The sequence below is a fragment of the Eriocheir sinensis genome, unplaced genomic scaffold, assembly GCF_024679095.1.
Source record: "Eriocheir sinensis breed Jianghai 21 unplaced genomic scaffold, ASM2467909v1 Scaffold1302, whole genome shotgun sequence".
NCBI lineage: Eukaryota > Metazoa > Arthropoda > Malacostraca > Decapoda > Varunidae > Eriocheir > Eriocheir sinensis.
Window position 1 is genome coordinate 58,631 of NW_026110632.1, and position 21,351 is coordinate 79,981.

At 44.8% G+C, this 21,351-nt stretch overlaps 1 long non-coding RNA gene across 1 annotated transcript; it reads left to right on the forward strand.

Moving 5' to 3' along the window:
* The first annotated feature begins 6,088 nt into the window (after nucleotides 1-6,088).
* LOC126989802 (uncharacterized) lies at nucleotides 6,089-20,991 on the forward strand. Its single transcript, XR_007743724.1, has 4 exons — nucleotides 6,089-6,586; nucleotides 11,786-11,896; nucleotides 12,249-12,372; nucleotides 20,025-20,991. It is a non-coding gene; the product is annotated as an uncharacterized LOC126989802 (long non-coding RNA).
* The last annotated feature ends 360 nt before the right edge of the window (nucleotides 20,992-21,351 follow it).

The following is a 21,351-nucleotide window of genomic DNA, read 5'->3' on the forward strand; positions in this document are numbered from 1 at the left end:
ATCCCACGCGACCCCCTACTATCAGCAGCCTGATTTACATTTTGTTTTCTATGAAGGAGAGGGAAAGAAACTTCTAACAAAAAATTTCTTCAAGAATCCTGTAGTTATCTATTAGCAAACAATCACAACATTGGTCCAACCTTAATTCACAAAAAGAACACAATTATTCCTATACAATAATATCAACATAGGTTTCAACAGCTATCCAGCCCAGCCAGTGGGATGCCTGATGTTGCATTTGAGCAGCAAGCCTTGAAATTCGTGGCCGAGCGTTTGTTATGTCATCTCCAACATCCAATCTATTCCTATTCTTCGTTTTTATATTGACAAGAGTTGAAAATCCTGCCTCACACAAGTAGGTAGAAGCAAATGGAATAAGGACACGTAAGGCTATCATGCTGACTTTGGAGTACACGTATTTTAGGACGAACCTTTGACAAATTTTACGGGCTGGTTTTGTGATTAACCGAAAAATGCGCTCACTACAATTTTAAGATACTGAATTTTATCTGCTTGACCATTCAGTTAACAAAATACACACAAACACACACACACACACACACACACACACACACACACGGCACGCGCTACAGCACTACGAGTATAAGCCCCGTTCAGACTGTGGCGATTCTAGGCCACGACAACCCAGCGACTTCTGCATTTGACAAGTCGGCTCCCACGCTCCAAGAATTTTTTGGCGTCTTGGTGTCGGCTAGCATGATTGCCGACTGTCTAGGACACTCGGCCAACTAGTTGGCAGAATGTCTGCGACATGCTGCCAACTAGTCTCAAGACGAGTCTCAACGGTCAATTTTTGAAATGGCGCCACGTCTACGACAACCATGAATCTGCCGACCGATTGGCCGACAGTCGCAGACGGTCTTGAGAACAGTCTTCCAGATTGTTTGTCAACTGGTTGGCCGACTAGCTGGCCGACAGTTTCTAAGGAGTTGGCCGACGGTCTTCCTGACGGTCTTCGCGACTGTCTTGGTGACTGTCTTGGCGGCAGCCTTGCCGTTCCTTAAAATACGGAATCGCTTTGTATTCGAGAATGAAATATATCGTTCCGTTTTGAACCAATACGGAACGGTATTTGTTCCGCACTGTATTTTGTTAACTGAATGGTCAAGCAGATGAAATTCAGTATCTTAAAATTGTAGTAAGCGCATTTTTCGGTTAATCACAAAACCAGCCCGTAAAATTTGTCAAAGGTTCGTCCTAAAATACGTGTAAAATACGCGACGTAACGTCCCTCCCCCTCCCTCTTGCCTCCACCAGAAGCGTGATGCGGCTGTCACTCATTGCATGCTCGAGAAATTTTATGGTTGCCACCCGTTCCTTTACATATGGATCCATTCCGTATTGGAGAGTGAGATGTTGCATTCCACATTTTTCTGACCTCAGGGTGGCAACCCTAGTTATGTTATTCAACACAAGAGAGATCGAGGCAAAAGGAATGCGTGCGTACTGTGCAGCTCCCAAGTTTGTTGCAGCGAAACGTAACCATGCCCAGAAGTTGTTATTGTCCTTGTGAGCTGCAAGATAAAATAAAAATTTCTTGATAGCAGCAGTGTTAGCCAATATTTCTGAGCCGACAGTCGTCACGAACGTCCTTCATTAAGCGAAGACTGTCGTCACGACAGTCCCTCATCTTAAGAAGTCAGCACAGACGATTGTGCCGACAGGAAACGGTAAAAATTTGAAAAATGGCCCCGACAGTCGTCACGATTGTCTCAAGACAGACGACAGTCTTGACGACTGCCCCCGACCTCCCTCAGACCTCAACCGGAAGTGACGGTTGGTCCAGGCTCTTGCCGACTCTTGTCGTGAAAGTTTAGCATGGAATACTTTTTTGCGCTAATCCTCACGACTGCAGACTCCCGTCACGACGTCGGCGCAGCATTCGGCAACAGTCTCAAGATCTCTTTCAAGACATGCCCGACCCTTTCACATCAACACCCAAGACCTCGTGTACCCTAGAATCGTGGCCTAGAGTCGGCACAGTGTGAACGGGGCTTAACTGAACACATGCTTAAGCACAGCTAACAGACACTCAAGCATACGTACATGCCTATACACTCACATACTCGCTAGTACAGACACAAACATACACTTGAAGACACACATACACATTCATACAGGCACATACACTCACAGGCACGCATACAGACACCCCCAATGTCATCTAATCACATTGAACCGCTGTAACACACGTTTTTTTTTTGCACTGAAACAAAAACAAAACAAAAATATGTAGGAACATAAAAAATGTAATTGATGAGTTGAAATTAATATCATCCCAAGCTACTTTTAGCAAGGCTACGCGACCCCCCTGCCAAGGCTCCACGACCCCCCAGGGGGTCGCGACCCACCGGTTGGGAACCCCTGCTGTAGAGTAAACAGGGAGGTGATGTGCAAGGTATTGGAAAAAAGTAGGTTTGAGTGATAAGATAGTGCGAGTCATTAGGAGTATGTATGTGGACAAGAGAGTCAGGTATTGAGGTTTTGCAGCTGACGTCATTAGTGTGGGTGCGGGGGTAGCGTGGGCCTGCACGGCCATCTTGGTGGTCAGTGGCGGTGGTCACTTATCAAAGCAAACCTTGGTGGCGGCTGCACAAGTGCTCTGTGTGTTCGTCATGCCATACGTTTGCTGTGTGGTTGGATGTTCTAACCGACACGGGAGAGATGCTGTGTCATTTTATAGGTTTCCAGCGAATCCAGAAGAGCGGGGGAAGTGGATAGCAGCTGTGAGGAGGGAAAACTGGCGGCCGTCTGCTTCATCTCGACTCCGCAGTGCTCATTTTGTCAGAGGTAAATATTACAGGCAAGACTAATCAGATTATTACATGAGGTAACACTCATTTAGGTATTGCCCCGGGTCCCCTAGCTTATTGTGTGGCGGGGGATTGCTATGGAACGGCATTTACATGAGCTGGCGGAGGTAAACACACATGGCGGCGCTCAAGCAGGGGAAGAAAATAGGAAAGGAAATTCAGTGGAAGCAAAATGCACAGAGGGACAGAGCTCAGTGCTGGGTGGAGTATATAAGTGTACGCATGGAAGTGACCAAGAGTGCGTAGTGTAAGGTGAGTTGCCGTCACCTGCCCTCACCTGTCGTCACTTGCCCTCTCCTGTTTGCCTGCCTGTGCTGCCTACCTGGGCCTACCTGGGCATCACTGGTCAGCAACAGGAGATCGGCCAGGCAGAGGGACACCCAGTCAACCGACCAGCCAGACAGTCAGCCAATCAACCAATCAGCCAGTCAACCAGCCAGCCAGCCAATCAATCACCAAGTCAGTCAGCCACCCAGTCAGTCATCCAGTCAACCAGTCAGCCATCCAGTCGGTCAGTTAGACAGACAGTTAGTTTACCAATCAGCCAGCCAATCAACTCACCAGGCAACCCACCAGTCAACCAGACAACCAGCCAGCTAGACAGCCAGTCTACCAGTCTCCTCCTCCAAAAGCACTGTTTTTTTCGATGTATCTTAGCTTCGCAACATCCTAAAGCGATCTCGAGTAATCACTTAACACAAATGATGCTGAAGGTCCTGCCATTTGCCCGCGGGTAGTGACTTGGGGATGGGGCACACGTGGTCCGTCTGCTCACTCTGCTGGGGAGGTGACCACCAGCGGGTTTGCAGACGACGCACAAGGTGCAGACGACGCTATTTCGTGACGTCCCTGCAAAACCTCTATAGGTTAGGAGCATTGGAGACAGAGTGGGTGAGGAGTGAAAGAGGTGTCAGGAAGGGCTGCATCCTGTCTCCAATTCTCTTCAGTCTGTATACTGAGGAGTTGGCAGCCAGGATGAGGAGACAGAATGCAGGAGTAAAAGTGGGAGAAGACAGGGTAAGTGTGCTTCTGTATGCAGATGACGTGGTAGTCATGAGTGAGTCAGCGGAGGAACTGCAGGAACTATTAGATGTGGTGAATGAGTATGGGAGAGATTTTGGAGTGAAATTTAGTAGTGAGAAAAGTCAGATAATGATTGTGAATGGGACAGAAGATGAAAGAAATAGGACCTGGAGGCTAGGAGACACAGAGCTAGGGCAAACAGATGCATACAAGTACCTGGGTGTATGGATGAGTCCGAGCGGATGTGAAAGGACAAAGAATGAGAAGATTAGCCTAGTCAATCAATGGGTGGGCCGTCTGGGAAGTGCGGCAAGAATGAGAGCATGTAAGTATGATGTGCTGAGAGAGGTGTGGAAGAGTGTAGCAGTGCCGAGTGTGATGTATGGGATGGAGGTGATTACATGGAGTGAGTTGGAAATGGATAAATTGGAAGTAGGGCAAAATAGGATCGGTAGGTTAGCTTTGAATGCACCAAGGTATGCAGCGGTGGAAGCATTGAGGGGTGATATGGGATTGGATCGAAGGTTTACTTAATTGTTTACCGTTTACCGTTGATGAGGTTTCAGGCCCCGGTCCGCCGCCGTGGCAGCGCTCCACAGGGCCGCTAACATTATAACAGTAATATTAGCACCTAAAGTTGTCCTCAATCCTCATATTTGTTAAGTCGTAGGATTTAGTGAATAAGTAAGTCTTCAGCGCTTTCTTGAAGGTTGCCAGACTGCCACTGTTCTTAACGTCCCCGGGTAACTCATTATAGAGCCGTGGGGCACTCTTCTCAAATGCTCTGAAACCCAGTTCCAGGTTGACCCTGGGCTCATAGAGTCTATACCGTTCTGTACTGTGTCTCACTGACATGGTGGTGTCCAAATGAAAATCCTGTAGAATATTTCTCAAATATCCAGGTTTACCAAGTCGCGTTGCTTGATAAGTCAAGACACATATTTTGTAGACTATTCGTGCCTTGATGGGCAGCCATTGCAAGTCTATAAGTGCAGGTGTTATTCTCTCACGGGGGGGCAGAGCCTTTATTAGCCTCGCAGCTCTGTTCATAACAAGTTGTAGTTTCTTCAGCAGATATTTAGGAAGGCCATAATAAAGTGAGTTACAATAATCCAGCTTACTAGTTACATGATTATATATAAGCATCTTCATAGTCTTATCATCCAGGTATTTCTTGACAAATGCAATATTTCTCAGATGGTAGGATTAAGAACTGCATAAGAATGGTTGGTGACAGTGGTATGCGAGTCAGGTGGGTGAGCAGAGAGGAAGGGAGGCGTTTCTTTGAATGGAAGGTGACTGACAGGAACAGTGAGGGTCCAGAATGGGATGTGAGAAAGTGGAAGAGAGAGATAGACAGTGCAGTGAAAGGTGACGGTCTGAGGAGGTGGAAGCATGCGATGGAGCGAAAGAGTACTTTGGAGTGGTACAGGGAAAAGGATGCCCCGCAGTGTGTCAGCTGGTATGATGGAAGCCTGGGTGGTGATCTTCTCTTCCAAGCTCGAGCGCAGTATATGAATGTGAATGCAAGAAATTACAGGTGGTCTGAGTCCCGCAGCAAAGTGTGTCAGATGTGTGACAGGGGTGTGGAGGAAACTGTCGTGCATGTGATACTGGTGTGCGGGAGGTACCGGAGAGAAAGGACGGAGATGATGAGGGTGGCACTGATGGGCTGGGAAGTGAATGGGAGGACTGCAAGAACGGAGAGGGAATGGATGCTGCTGCTGCTGGGACTGAGTGATGAAGCAAATGAGAGAATTATAGCAGCCATGAAGATTTTTCTGGAAAAGATGTGGTGTGTAAGAAATAGGGAATTGGAAGATTTGTAATGGATACTGCTTGTTTTGTTTTATTTTTACAGGGTGTGCCGATATGAAGGCCTGACTCCCAACGGGTCACCTGTACAGCTAATGGTTAATTAATGATGAGAGCAAGAACCAACACGCTAAGTTTAAACTGGAGAAATGGCTACCAAGGAGAGAGTGAGCGATGTCCATATGATGACTGACAAGGAAACATTAGAACATTTTCTTTTAGAATGTACAGGTTATGAAGATATAAGAAACAAATTTAACTTACAGGTAACTTCTCACAACACAGACAAAATAATAGCAGAAACACTACTATTTGGTGAACAATGAATCAAAAATATACAAGAAAGAAAAGAATATATTAAAACTATCTGGAAAACAAGACACAGAAAACACAGGAACTGCAGCACAACTAAAGAAACAGCCTAGTGGGAGCCATGCCGAGGCTTATCCCACGCCTACTACTGAACTGAACTGAACTGTACAGCAAGAGCAAGAGCAAGAGCCACATTTTGACGATAACAAACCTAATACTTCCTTATTTAAACCCTCGGAGACACTTATATAAGTAGAATATATGCAGGCGTGGGAGGCGGAGGCGCGGGCGTGGGGGCGGCGATCCCTTGAAATAAGGTAAAATGTCTTCCATTCTTCCTGTGTCCTGTTCGAGCTCGTTATTGGATGAGTGACATGTTGTAGTAAGAGGCTGTGGCCCCACAGCCTAACTAGCCCCATAAAACCACCCAAGAAGAAGTGACATGTTGTGAGACAAAGTGAGATAGCTCTAAAGTGAGGGGGAGAGGCAGTCACCTCAGCCCCGGTGTGAGGGCCGCACAGGCTGCCCCGTCCCCCTGAGGAAGGCGCAGGTGGGGCGGGCATACTGGATCTGGATACATGATGCGCAGGGCAGCCGTACAGGTACATAACACGCATATTTGTGTTAGCTGTTGGGGGGACGGGGGAGCCGGGTGTGCAGGGGAGGGAAGTGAATCAAGTGTAATCGTTAGTGTTGGTGTGTTGTGGTGACCAGAGAGTGTGTATTTGTTTTCTGAATGAGTCTATTGTACCGCAGTCTAAAATCTGTTGAGGGAGGCTGTTCCAGTCATGTATGGTGCGTGGAAAGTATGAGTGCTTGTATGCGTCAGTGTTAGTGTGATATGTTTGGTATTTATGAGTGTGTGTGTTACGAGTACGTTGACTGTTTGTGTTGTGTAGGTATGTTTGTGGGTCAATGTCAATGTGAGTGTTTGTGATCTTGTACATAAATGTAAGTCTGTGTGCTTGTCTGCGTATGTGAAGAGGGTCCATGTTTATCTGTTGTTTGATCCGTGTTGTGATTCCAGGCGTTCGAGTGTAATTGTACACTCCATCCCCCCAGCCTTCTCTCTCTTGTATTAAATGTCACCCTTGAGTAATAACATAGCAATCCGAGATAATTCTCTCACTTTCCAAAAAATCCGACCACCTGTTTTTAACTAGCCTCTCACATATCTTCGCTACCACACTAGTGAGTGATACCGCTCTGTAATTTAATGGGTCCTCTCTCTTTCCTCCTTTATAAATTGGTACTATGTTTGCTCTCTTCCAATCTTGTGGTACCCTTCCTTCACTCAGAGAGGCGCTCATTATGGAGTACAGTTTCTCTGCAAGTTTCTCACTACATTCTTTCAGGATCCACCGTGATACTTCATCCGGCCCTGTCGCCTTTCTTACATCCAGCTTGTTCAAGCTTTCCTTGACCTTCTGCACCGTTAACTGTATCTCCTGCATAACCCTTCCTCTTTCTTGGCCCGGTGGTTGTACGAATTCGTCTTCCTTTGTGAAAACTCTATGAAAACTATTGTTCATCACTTCTGCCATCTCTGCTTGGTCTTCATATGTAGTTCCATCCATTTTCAGTTTATCGATTGTTTCTCTATTCTTTAATTTGCCGTTCAAATGTCTATAAAATAATTTAGGTTGGTCTCTGTATTTGTCGATTATATCTTTTTCATATTTCCGTTTTTCTTCTCTTCTAATCTTTGTATACTCATTCCTTGCTTGTTTGAAATTGTTCCACGAGTTGATTCTTCTTCGTCTCCTCCATCCCTTCCAGGCTTCCTCCTTACTTTTTCTAGCTGCCTCGCATCTTTTGTTAAACCATTCCTTTGTACAAACATCCCTTTTGGTTACCTTAGGGACATATCCATTCTCGGCTTCTTTGTACAGCTTTAAAAACTCCTCTCACTTGTCTTGTGTACTTTTGGCTTTGTACAGCCCACTCCAAATATTTTCAAAAAAAGTTCTCATATTAACAAAGTCTGCCTTAGAGTAGTTACTTCTCCCTATTTTGTGATCCTCTTTTTGGTCAATCGTTCTCTTTTCTTTAACTTCAAATTCCACAATCGCATGGTCACTCTTTGCTATTGGGCAATCTATTTTAATATTTTCTATTACTTCTGGTTCCTTGCTAAAAACCAGGTCTAGTCTTGATGCCTCTCCTTCTTTCCCGAATCTAGTATGTTCCTTAATCCATTGCGTCAGCACATGTTCCATTGCCATTTTTTAAAAAAATGTTTTACAATAAAGAAGGCAGCTCAAGGGCACAAAAAAAAGAAAACAATAATAAAAAAAGCCAGCTACTCACTGCTCCCAAAAAAGAATCAAAAGAGGTGGCCGAAAGCAATGTCAAATTCGGGAGGAGAGGCGTCCTGATATCCTCCTCTTGAAAGAGTTCAAGTCGTAGGGAGGAGGAAATATAGATGAAGGAAGATTGTTCCAGAGTTTACCAGCGTGAGGGATGAAAGACTGAAGATGCTGGTTAACTCTTGCATCAGGGGTTTTTACAGTATAGGGATGAGCATGAGTAGAAAGTCGTGTGCAGCGGGGCCGCGGGAAGGGGGGGAGGCATGCAGTTAGCAAGTTCAGAAGAGCAGTCAGCGTGGAAATATCGATAGAAGATAGAAAGAGAGGCAACACTGCGGCGGACTTTAAGAGGTAGAAGACTATTAGTAGGAGGAGGAGAGATGATGAGACGAAGAGCCTTAGCCTCCACTCTGTCCAGAAGAGCTGTGTGAGTGGAGCCCCCCCACACGTGAGATGCATACTCCATACGAGGGCGGACAAGGCCCCTGTATATGGATAGCAACTGCGAGGGGAGAAGAACTGGCGGAGACGATACAGAACGGCCAACCTCGAGGAAGCTGATTTAGCGATAGAGACATCAAGTTTCCAGTTAAGATTTTGAGTTAAGGATAGACCGAGGATGTTTAGTGTTGAAGAAGGTGACAGCTGAGTGTTGTCGAAGAATAGGGGATAGGTGTTTGGAAGATTGTGTCGAGTTGATAGGTGGAGAAATTGAGTTTTTGAGGCATTGAAGGACACAAGGTTCCTTCTGCCCCAATCGGAAATGATAGCAAGGTCTGAGGTTAAGCGTTCTGCAGCCTCCAGTCTGGAGTCGTGTACTTCCTGTTGTGATGGTCTTCTATTGAAAGAAGTTGAATAACGCAGAGTGGATTCGTCGGCGCACGAGTGGACAGGACAGTTTGTTATGGAAAGGAGATCATTGATGAATAACAGGAAGAGAGTGGGTGATAGGACAGAGCCCTGTGAAACGCCACTGTTGATAGGTTTAGGGGAAGAGCAGTGACCGTCTACCACCGCAGAGATAGAACGGCCGGAAAGGAAACTGGAGATAAAGGAACAGAGAGAGGGATAGAATCCGAAAGAGGGCAGTTTATAAAGCAATGACTGGTGCCAGACTCTATCGAAGGCTTTCGATATGTCTAGCCCAACAGAGAAAGTTTCACCGAAACTGCTAAGAGAGGATGACCAAGAGTCAGTTAAGAGAGCAAGAAGATCGCCAGTAGAACGCCCCCTGCGGAATCCATACTTGCGATCAGATAGAAGGTTAGAAGTGGAAAGGTGCTTTTGAATCTTCCGGCTAAGGATTGATTCAAAAGCTTTAGATAGACAGGAAAGTAAAGCTACAGGGCGGTAGTTTGAGGGAATGGAACTGTCACCCTTCTTAGGCACAGGCTGTACAAAGGCATACTTCCAGCAGGAAGGAAAGATATGTTGATAGGCAGAGACGAAAGAGTTTGACCAGGCAGGGTGTCAGCACAGAAGCACAGTTTTTAAGGACAATAGGAGGCACTCCATCAGGTCCATAAGCCTTCTGAGAGTTGAGGCCAGAGAGGGCATAGAAAACATCATTTGGAAGAATCTTAATAACAGGCATAAAGGAGTCAGAGGGGGGATGAGTAGTAATATGCCCAGAATCGTCCAAGGTGAAGCTCTTACAGAAAGTTTGAGCGAAGAGTTCAGCCTTAGAGACAGATGAGGCGGCAGTGCTGGCGTCAGGGTTAAGGAGAGGAGGGAAAGAGGAAGAAGTGAAATTGGAGGAGATATTTTTGGCTAGATGCCAGAAGTCACGGGAAGAATTAGAAGAAGCAAGGTGTTGACATTTTCTATTGATAAAAGAAGTTTTAGTTAGTCGGAGAACAGATTTGGCACGATTCCGGGCTGAAATGTAAAAGTCATAGTTAGCGGGAGTTCGAAGGCTCTGGAACCTTTTGTGAGCTGCCTCTCTATCTTTAATATCATGAGAACAAGCATGATTAAACCAAGGCTTTTTAGCATGAGGAGTAGAGGAAGAACGTGGAATGTATGCCTCCATTCCAGTGACAATCACCTCTGAGATGCGCTGGGCACACACAGAGGGGTCTCTCTCCTGGAAGCAGTAATCATTCCACGGGAAATCGGAAAAGTACATCCTCAGGTCGTCCCACTGAGCTGAAGCAAAATGCCAGAAGCATCGCAGGAGTCTTCCTCCCCACGACTCTTCGGTTCCCCGCGTATGCCAATCCTCCCATTCTATCTCTTTGCAATTAAAATCACCCATTAAAATTATTCTCTCACCCCTTCTCAACATTCCATCCAGGCAACTCACTGTGTCCTGTATCATTTGTTCATATTCTCGGGCCTTCCATGCATTGGTTCTTGGTGGCACATACCCTACTACATACTGCCTCCTTCTTCCTTCAGCACCCACAATTTTCACTTTCAGTACCTCTGCCAAGCCTTCACCCTCAATCACCTCTTCCACCCTAATGCCTTTCCTTACCATCAGCATCACACCTCCTCCCTGTTTTCTCTTTCTGTCTCTCCTCCATATATTGTATGCACTTTCTCCAATCCCCACCACCTGAACTGAGTCATACAACTTAGTTTCTGTCAGCCCCACAATATCAGGTTCTGTCTCTCAAATAGTCGTTAAACTCTATCCATGATGACCCTATTCCATTGATATTCGTATAAGACACTTTCCATCCTTCCTCCTTTCCTGTGTGTGTGTGTGTGTGTGTGTGTGTGTGTGTGTGTGTGTGTGTGTGTGTGGTTCTAGTGGAAGTTGTCAGGGTTTCCATGGGTGGTTTCGTGAGCCTGGCGATAGTTGTGCAGTTAAGGCTTGTGCGCTGTGAATGAGTAAAACACTCCTGGCAACCTGACGTAGCTCCTTTCTGGCCTTAACAACTGGCCCTAACAAGAACCCGGAATGCTTAATAATGCCAGTGTGTCTTGCTTCCTTGCTTCATCACGTCTTGTGGGCGAAGGAGCAAAGCCGTATAGATGTGACTGTAGAGTTGATAAGAAAGTTTAGGTCATCACTGGTGTTAGAGTTACAGTTTAGAGGAGTGTTCCAGGCCTCAAGAATAACCTTTGCTGTGTATATATTTGTTCCATCAAGTGTGGGGTGCCAACTCTGCTGCCACATTCCTCAGAGAGACTGACAAGTAAATACCAAATCTGAGTGCCCCTGTGACAGTGTGGATGAGTTTTTTTGGGCCCAGAATATAACCTTGGCTTTGTGTATATCAAGTGTGGGAAGCCAACTCTGCTGCCACATTTCCCAGAGAGACAGACAAGTAAATACCAAATCTGAGTGCCCCTGTGACAGTGTGGATGAGTTTTCTGGGCCCATGCAGGGTAATGAGGTTCCCTTGGTATCTGTTGCAAGTGCTGGTCTGATGCATGCTGGAGTGTACTGCATCTGCCACTCACCAAAGATGAGGGCTTTGCACTCCTTTACAAGCAAACAGCCCTGGCTACATGAATCACTATAAGTTTAATCTATTGCAGGCAGCACTCACTCCCTGAAGAAGGTGCCGGAGAGGGGGGTCGGCTGCCGAGATGGTCAGGCTCACCGGCCGGGTTGTGGACGCCATGTCTGAGAAGCAGCCGCAGCCCAGGGTGAGGTGAACTGAGGGTCGTGAGTTTGGCCTTTGTAATTTCTATATCATTCTGTTTCCCTTCTCAGTTTATCTTTCTTCCAACATGATGAGTGAAGACCCTTCCTTCCTGCCTCAATTACACGTCCTTCCTCACGGCTCAGACATGCTACAACTAGACTACTACAGGCACCGATATTTACTTATCCCTCGGCCTGGCTTCCTCGCGTACATTTCCTCCTTCACGGTGAAAGAGAGGGAGAGGAAGAAAGTATAAATGGTGTATAAGGAAAGGGAGGAAGGCTGTATATATGGTGAAACAGGAGGAGAGTGGAGTTATGAGTGTTTATCTATTTATATATTATCTATTTCAGGTTAGACGTGGAGAAGGTTCAGTCCACCGTCCGCCAGGCTGTGCGTGACTGGTCTCCATCAGGCACATTGGAGCGGCCCCGTCACTAGGAAGAGTGACCTCCTCTTCCCCAGGACACTGTGGAGGTGAGTACACTACACTCTATATACATGCAAGAAACTCAAGTCAATTGTACCAGGTGTTATTTTGTCATGCTGCACCACATTCTAGAGCCACACAAGAAACTCAAGTACAATAGAGGCGGTATTCTAGCCCTCTCTGTATCATGCCTGAGTGTTATGCCACATTCACATTGCATTCTAGTGTATGGCTGGCATCTTAGTGCAGGGCATAGTAATAGCCCAGGGTGACAGAAGGCCTCATTGTCGCCAGGTTTGCCATGTGTTGGCTTCCTTGCCAGTGTTGTGTTCCAGTGTAGTAACCCTGGACAAGAGTCACTGAATAGTCCAGCATACTTAGTGACTCATTAGGGTTCAAGCACCTCCGCAATAGGTCTGGAGCGCTAAGTTCCTTGTAGACCCCTCGGATTAGTGTCAACTTTTCCAGAGGGATTTTTGCCAAGTACAGGTTCCTTGATTTGTGACTGTCAGGCGTCTGTGTCATTGCGGGGCTCAGCTCTGTTGAGAAAGTACCACGAATATGCACCTTGGGACACATCTGATGTCTGTCTGATGAACACAGATGCCAGTATATATATATATATATATATATATATATATATATATATATATATATATATATATATATATATATATATATATATATATATATATATATATTTTTTTTTTTTTTTTTTTTACAACAAAGGAGGCAGCTCAAGGGCAACAAAAAAAGAAAACAATAATAAAAAAATTAAAAAAAGCCCGCTACTTGCTGCTCCTAAAGTAAAACAAAAAAGGTGGCCGAAAGGAAGATCAAATACAGGAGGAGAGGTGTCCTGACACCCTCCTCTTGAAAGAGTTCAAGTCATAGGCAGGAGGAAATACAGATGAAGGAAGATTGTTCCAGAGTTTACCAGCGTAAGGGATGAAAGAGTGAAGATGCTGGTTAACTCTTGCATAAGGGGTTTGGACAGTATAGGGATGAGCATGAGTAGAAAGTCGAGTGCAGCGGGGCCGCGGGAGGGGGGGAGGCATGCAGTTAGCAAGTTCAGAAGAGCAGTCAGCGTGGAAATATCGATAGAAGATAGAAAGAGAGGCAACATTGCGGCGGAATTTAAGAGGTAGAAGACTATCAGTATGAGGAGGAGAGCTGATGAGACGACGAGCCTTAGCCTCCACTCTGTCCAGAAGAGCTGTGTGAGTGGAGCCCCCCCACACATGAGATGCATACTCCATACGAGGGCGGACAAGGCCCCTGTATATGGACAGCAACTGTGCAGGTGAGAAGAACTGGCGGAGACGGTACAGAACGCCCAGCCTCGATTAAGCTGATTTAGTAAGAGATGAGATATGAAGTTTCCAGTTGAGATTTTGAGTTAAGGATAGACCGAGGATGTTTAGTGTTGAGGAAGGTGATAGCTGGGTGTTGTCAAAGAATAGGGGATAGTTGTTTGGAAGATTGTGTCGAGTGGATAGGTGGAGAAACTGTGTTTTTGAGGCGTTGAAGGACACCAGGTTCTTCTTGCCCCAATCGGAAATAATAGTAAGGGCTGAGGCTAAGCGTTCTGCAGCCTCCAGCCTTGAGTCGTTAAGTTCCTGAAGGGTGGGTCTTCTATTAAAAGAAGTTGAGTAATGCAGAGTGGAATCATTGGCGTAGGAATGGATAGGACAGTTCGTTTTGGAAAGAAGATCATCAATGAACAACAGAAAAAGAGTGGGAGATAGGACAGAACCCTGTGGGACACCACTGTTAATAGATTTAGGGGAAGAACAGTGACCGTCTACCACGGCAGAAATAGAACGGTCAGAAAGGAAACTGGAGATAAAGGTACAGAGAGAAGGATAGAAACCGTAGGAGGGTAGTTTAGAAAGCAAAGATTTGTGCCAGACCCTATCAAAAGCTTTTGATAGCAAAGGTTTCACCGAAACGGCTAAGAGAGGATGACCAAGAGTCAGTTAAGAAGGCTAGGAGATCACAGTAGATCGCCCCTTGCGGAACCCATACTGGCGATCAGACAGAAGGTCAGAAGTGGAAAGGTGCTTTTGAATCTTTCGGTTAAGGATTGATTCAAAAGCTTTAGATAGACAAGAAAGAAAAGCTATAGGACGATAGTTTAAGGGATTGGAACGGTCACCCTTCTTAGGCACAGGCTGTATGAAGGCATACTTCCAGCAGGAAGGAAAGGTAGATGTTGACAGGCAGAGGCGAAAGAGTTTGACCAGGAAGGGTGACAGCACGGAGGCACAGTTTTTAAGGATAATAGGAGGCACTCCATCAGGTCCATAAGCCTTCTGAGGATTGAGGCCAGAGAGGGCATAGAAAACATCATTTGAAGAATCTTTATAACAGGCATAAAGGAGTCAGAGGGGGGATGAGTAGGAAGAATATGCCCAGAATCGTCCAGAGTGGAGTTTTTAGAAAAAGTTTGAGAGAAGAGTTCAGCCTTAGAGATAGATGAGACGGCAGTGTTGCCGTCAGGACTGAGGAGAGGAGGGAAAGATGAAGAAGTGAAGTTGTAGATGTTTTTGGCTAGATGCCAGAAGTCACGGGAAGAGTTAGAGAAAGCAAGGTTTTGGCATTTTCTATTAATGAAAAAAGTTTTTGGTTAGTCGGAGAATAGATTTGGCACGATTCCGGGCAGAAATGTAAAGTTCATAATTAGCATTAGTTTGAAGGCTCTGGTACCTTTTGTGAGCTGCCTCTATCATTGACAGCATGAGAACAAGCGTGATTAAATCAAGGCTTTTAGCGTGAGGAGTAGAGAAAGAACGTGGAATGTATGCCTCCATTCCAGAGACAATCACCTCTGTGATGCGCTGAGCACACAGATGGGTCTCTATCCTGGAATCGTCGTCCCACCGAGCTGAAGCAAAATGCCAGAAGCATCGCCTCTTCGGTGGGTCCAGAGGGTGTACAGGAGCGATAGGACAGGATGCAGAAATAAGATTGTGATCGGAGGAGCTCAACGGAGAGAACAGTTTGACAGAATAAGCAGAAGGGTTTGAAGTAAGGAAGAGGTCTAGAATGTTGGGATGGTCTCCAAGACGGTCGGGAATACGTGTAGGGTGCTGGACCAACTGCTCTAGGTCGTTGAGGATAGCAAAGTTGTAGGCTTGTTCACCAGGATGGTCAGTGAAAGAAGATGAAAGCCAAAGCTGGTGGTGAACATTGAAATATCCTAAGATGGAGATTTCAGCGAAGGGAGAGTGGGTCAAGATGTGCTCCACTTTAGAGTTCAAATAGTCAAAGAATTTTACATAGTTAGTAGAGTTAGGTGAGAGATATACAGCACATATGTATTTAGTAATAGATTGACAATGAAGTCTTAGCCAGATGGTAGAAAATTCAGAAGAGTCAAGGTTGTGGGCACGAGAGCAAGTGATGTCGTTGTGCATGTAGGCGCAACATCCAGCTTTGGATTGAAATTTAGGATAGAGATAGTAGGAGGGGACAGAGCAGAGATTGCTGTCAGTAGCCTCAGCAACCTGTGTTTCGGTAAGGAAGAGAAGGTGAGGTTTAGAAGAGGAGAGATGATGTTCCACAGAATGAAAATGAGAACGAACACCGCGAATGTTGCAGAAACTGAGAAGAAAGAGGTTCGAGGAGTTATCAAGACACCTCTCGGGTCAGCAGCCAGAAGGGGAGTCCTCCCTGGGGGAATTTGTGTTCCCCCCCCAAGTGGGGACTCCGAGGCTTGATATAGGTGCGCCATTTTGAAATTTGAATTTTGGGAAAAGGTGTATATGTTGTGTGAATGAAGTGTGGTGTGGATAGAGAGAGGATCTATCTTTAGAGAGCATGCTGAACTACTCTCCGGTGTTGGTGAGACAATAGGGAAACGGTTAGTGAGGACATGGGAAGAGTCTCTGGAGGGCTTCAGCTCCCTTCTCACCTCCCATATATACCTCACCGGGAGTGGCTTGCGCCCGTTCGGTTGGTGTCTTCCTACCTACTCTATAACACTCTCTCTCTCTCTCTCTCTCTCATCATAAATTAGTGCGCGTCGACATTAAAGCTCAATCATCAGTGACTGAAAATAAAGTAAAGGTGCCCAATTTCAAAAGAGCTAACTTCGTAGAAATCCGACAAAAACTAACAGAAATACAACTATCAGATGACGGCAACGTAGAGGAAGCCTGGCTAAGCCTTACAAATCACTTACTCACTCAGCAGAACACATTCGTCCCCTTGTGCGAGAAGCGAATTAACACTAATAAAAGCCCACCCTGGTTTAATAGCGAAATTAAACAATCAGTCAATGAGAGAAAATTGTTTTACAGGTTAAAGAAAGAACAAAGCACGCCCGAAAACATTAGACTTTATAATGATGCCAGGCGACGAGTAAAAAGACTAGTAGGTCAGGCAAAGCGTAGATATGAAGAAAATATTGCAGCCAACTGTAACAATAATCCGAAATCTTTCTTCAGTTACATAAACAACAGAAAGGCGATCAAAAGTGGTATTGGACCTTTAACAAACAGCGACGGTGCACTAGTGACTGACAGCCAACACATTGCAAACCTCTTAAACAATTACTTTTCCTCGGTGTTTAATACTAACAGTCTTCCTCTCGCTACCACCAACACCAGTACTATTGTAAATCTCGAGCATGCATTGCCTAATTTTGAAATAACAACCGATGAAGTCCTTAAAGCTCTCCATTCACTTAAAACAAATAAAAGTCCTGGACCTGACAAAGTATATCCAACTCTTCTGAAAGAAACAAAGAGCGAAATACTCTCCTCCCTCACAACCGTATTCAATATGTCCTTGCGACAAGGCATCGTCCCTTCAGATTGGAAAAAGGCTAACGTGACACCGATTTTCAAGAAAGGAGACAAAAAAGTACCAGGTAATTACAGGCCCATTAGTCTAACTTCGGTTGTAGGTAAGCTACTTGAGGGCATAATTAGAGACAAAATTGTGAATTACCTTGAAAGCCACTCATTGATTGGGGACTCACAACATGGCTTCCGAAACAAAAGATCCTGCCTATCAAACCTATTAACCTTTTATAACGACCTATTCACTGTTTATGACGTAACCAAATCACTGGAAGTAGTCTATATTTATTTCATGAAAGCGTTTGATAAAGTCCCGCATCATAAATTACTTTACAAATTAAAGCAAAGAGGTATTGACGGTCAAGTAAACCAATGGATCGCGAATTGGTTGAGCAACAGACAACAAAGAGTAGTGATTGACGGATTTAACTCAGAGTGGGCGCCTGTCACTAGTGGCGTCCCTCAGGGCTCGGTCCTTGGCCCAGTGCTCTTCATTATTTACATCAACGACGTGGATGTTGGACTCAATAACCGCATTAGTAAATTTGCAGACGACACAAAGATTGGCAACTCGGTTCTCACTGACGAAGACAGGCAAAGCCTCCAAGAGGATTTGCACAAAATTTCAGCTTGGTCGGATAGATGGGAGATGCCCTTTAACGTAGACAAGTGCCAGGTCCTTCAAGTTGGAACGAGGAATAAGAAGTTCGAATACGAAATGCGCGGCGTTAAACTCAAAAGCGTTCAATGCGTCAAAGACTTGGGGGTCAAAATCGCGTCAAACCTCAAATTCTCACAGCAATGCATCGATGCAGCAAATAAAGCGAACAGAATGATGGGCTTCATTAAAAGAAACTTTGTATTCAAGAATAAAGATGTAATACTCCCGCTCTACAACAGTTTAGTCAGACCCCACTTGGAATATGCGGTACAGTTTTGGTCTCCCCACCATGCAAAGGATATTGCTAAATTAGAAGGTGTTCAGCGTCGGGCAACGAAAATGATCCCTTCCTTGCGCAACAAATCCTACGAAGAAAGGCTTTCTACCCTTAACATGTTCTCTCTTGAGAAACGTAGCCTCCGAGGAAAACTGATCGAATGTTTTAAAATACTTAATGGTTTCACGAATGTAGACAGATCAACATTGTTTATGATCGATGACACTTTGCGCACGAGGAACAATGGCGTAAAACTCAAATGCAGACAAGTAAATTCAGACTACACCAAATTTTTCTTCACCAACGTTGTAGTGCGAGAATGGAATAAGCTTCCACCGTCAGTGGTCCAGTGTAACACGATTGACTCCTTCAAAAATAAGCTCGACCGTCACTTCCTTCAACTTAATATCAACTAGAGTAGAAATGCAACGTTTTGGAGTCTTCTGATTAATGTAAAATCACTTAGGTTTAAGGACAGATCACCAAGTCTGGACCATGGGGTCTGTGTGGTCTGATTTTCTATGTAAATCTATGTAAATCTCTCTCTCTCTCTCTCTCTCTTCAGGCCCTTAGAAGGTAAGAGATGGTTCTATAACATTCTCTCTCTCTCTCTCATACATTGTCAGATAAATACATCGGTCTGGCTAACGGTGTTGTCAGGTTTGCATGAAATCAATAAAACTTGGGGTTTTATAAGTTCAAATTTTAAAGGAGAAATATATGTGATTAGATTTTTTTAAACGTCATGTTTTTTACATGCTATGTAAAAACATTCAAATGATAAATGAAAACATATTGAAAAGGAAATCACATAAGCTTGTTAGGATGATAGAAAAGTATCGATGTGCGGGTAAGAAGGAACTTGCTGAGGACAAATAGCCAGCGTCATTTTTTGTAAAATATTTTTTTGTCCGATCATCGTGAAATCTTCTTATGATAATTATGTTACTCTTACACACAACACGTGCACAGCCTAACCAAGACCGTCGGTGCAATTTAAAGCTACGGCGGCCGTACTCCTCTTCCCTTGAGTATATAAAAAAAGTGTTTCAAGTGGCCACGTGAAACCTTTCATTATTAGGACTCGTCGAAAGCAGCTCCGGTTCCTGCCAAAACTGAAGGGCTATTTCACACTGCTCGGCAAATATTGAGAAGTAGACACACAGTTATTCGTATATGAAGCAGTACGACTGGAATAATTAAGTATAGTATTTTATTTTTGAAAATATTGTCTCAATGCAATGTTAAAGTTCACTTTGTTTTCCTAAAGTGTGTGTGTGTGTGTGTGTGTGTGTGTGTGTGTGTGTGTGTGTGTGTAATAATAATAATAATAATAATAATAATAATAATAATAATAATAATAATAATAATAATAATAATAATAAACGGTTTATTGCATGAAGTACCAGGCAGCCCTAGAGCTGAAAATATACATCAATGGAAGATGAAATGAAATAATTGAGACAAATAAACAAAGTAGTATGATTGAAACTAAAAAGGAAAATAGAAATAACAATAATAGCAATAATCATAGTAAAGATAATACTAATAATGATAATAATAATAATAATAATAATAATAATAATAATAATAATAATAATAATAATAATAGTAATAAAAATAATAATAATAATATTCATAATAATAATAACAATAATAATAACAACAACAATAAGTGCTAATGAAAAATATTTACAAAACATACAAATAGTGCTGCTCTTAATTTGCATTGTTAATATACTTGACCATCATGGGCACGGCGCTGTTCTTATAGCGGTCAGTCCGTGCCCGTATCGGGGCAATAATGTTGTGGTGTCTCACTGAGTGCTGAGGGCGGTTCACTGCGGGTGGGAGGATTTGTCTGTGTCTGGGCTGGTTGAGAAGCTTGGTGTGTGTGTGTGTGTGTGTGTGTGTTCAGTCAAGCGTTGGTGCCATGCGTCATTTCTTCCTCAGGTACTGTCTGGGTCTCCATGGTGGCCGGCGTCATGGTGTGGAGCCTAACACTCTGGGCCTTGCTCAGGATCGTACAAACTGGCGTGGATTAGCACCCGATGAAGCACTCGGGCACTTTTCTACGGGTGGGGCCTGCTGCTCGAGGACACGCCCTATGACCCGCCCGAGGGAACACACGGCCTGGACAGCGGGGGCCGGGGAAGCATGGTCCAGTAACACACTCAGTTAAATTTACGAAATATTTTATGAAAACAAAATGCAAAGTTTAATAATGGCACCAAATTTATCATTAACCAACAGCTAGACTGATGAGTCAACAGTAAACATCCAAAACTCTCAGTAACTTACGTAAGTCAGACAGCAACTTTATATCAAGCAAACTTAACAACTTTTTTTTACATGCTGCCAATAGCGCCTGCAAGCTTTCTTGAGGGCCTCTTGGTCGACCCCAGCCCGTTAGCGGCGCAGGCGATTTTTTTTTTTTTTTTTATAGTGGCTGTCGTGATGTATGACTCTTGCTTGGTCCATGCTGCCCCCCGGTGCTCCTCTTGGACGAAGTCGCTGAAGTTAGGGTTGATTGAAGGCCTGGGCAACACGTGGGTAATCATCCGCCACTCGGCGATGGCTTGAAATATCAGCGCGTTTAGGTGGGACTCGATCCTAGGTCCACGGGCTCACCACGTACTAGGGTATTAATCCAAGGTTGAATTTCCTGTCACAAACCCATAAAAAAAATCATGCTGTAGAAATACTTAGTGACTCCTTAAAGTAAACGTTTTCACGGTACTTTTTTGTATTGATTTCCACACGCTTGTCGTTCCTCGTCTGCCCCGCCATCCCGAGGGCCAATGAGGGGCCTCCGTCAATGCTTCACCTTCCGGCTTCCAGCCAATCACAAGGTAGTACGCCGTGACGTCAGAACCGAGCCTCCGGTGAGCTTCATCTGCTGCTGTTTATATGGCCAAGGGTGTGCCGTGGGTGTGGATGTTGGTCGTACGAAGGGTTTTCTGCGCACGAGGAGGCCGATTCAGGGACGAGAGGTGAGCAACAGGACGTTCTCGGTGACGAGTTGATGGCAGGCGGCTGTTTTGTGTGTTATGGCAAGGACGAGAGGTGAGCAATATAACATTCGCGGTGACGTGAGCTGGTGGAGAGTGACTGTTGATGCGTTATAAGGAAGCAACGTTCGAAGGGATATATTATGCGCACGAGGAGGCCGCTACGGTGACGAGAGGTGAGGAACATTCGAGTTGGTGGCGGTTGCTTGCTTTGTGTAATGAGGCAAGGACGAGAGGTAAACAGTAGTGTTTTGTGAGGCAGAGAAGAG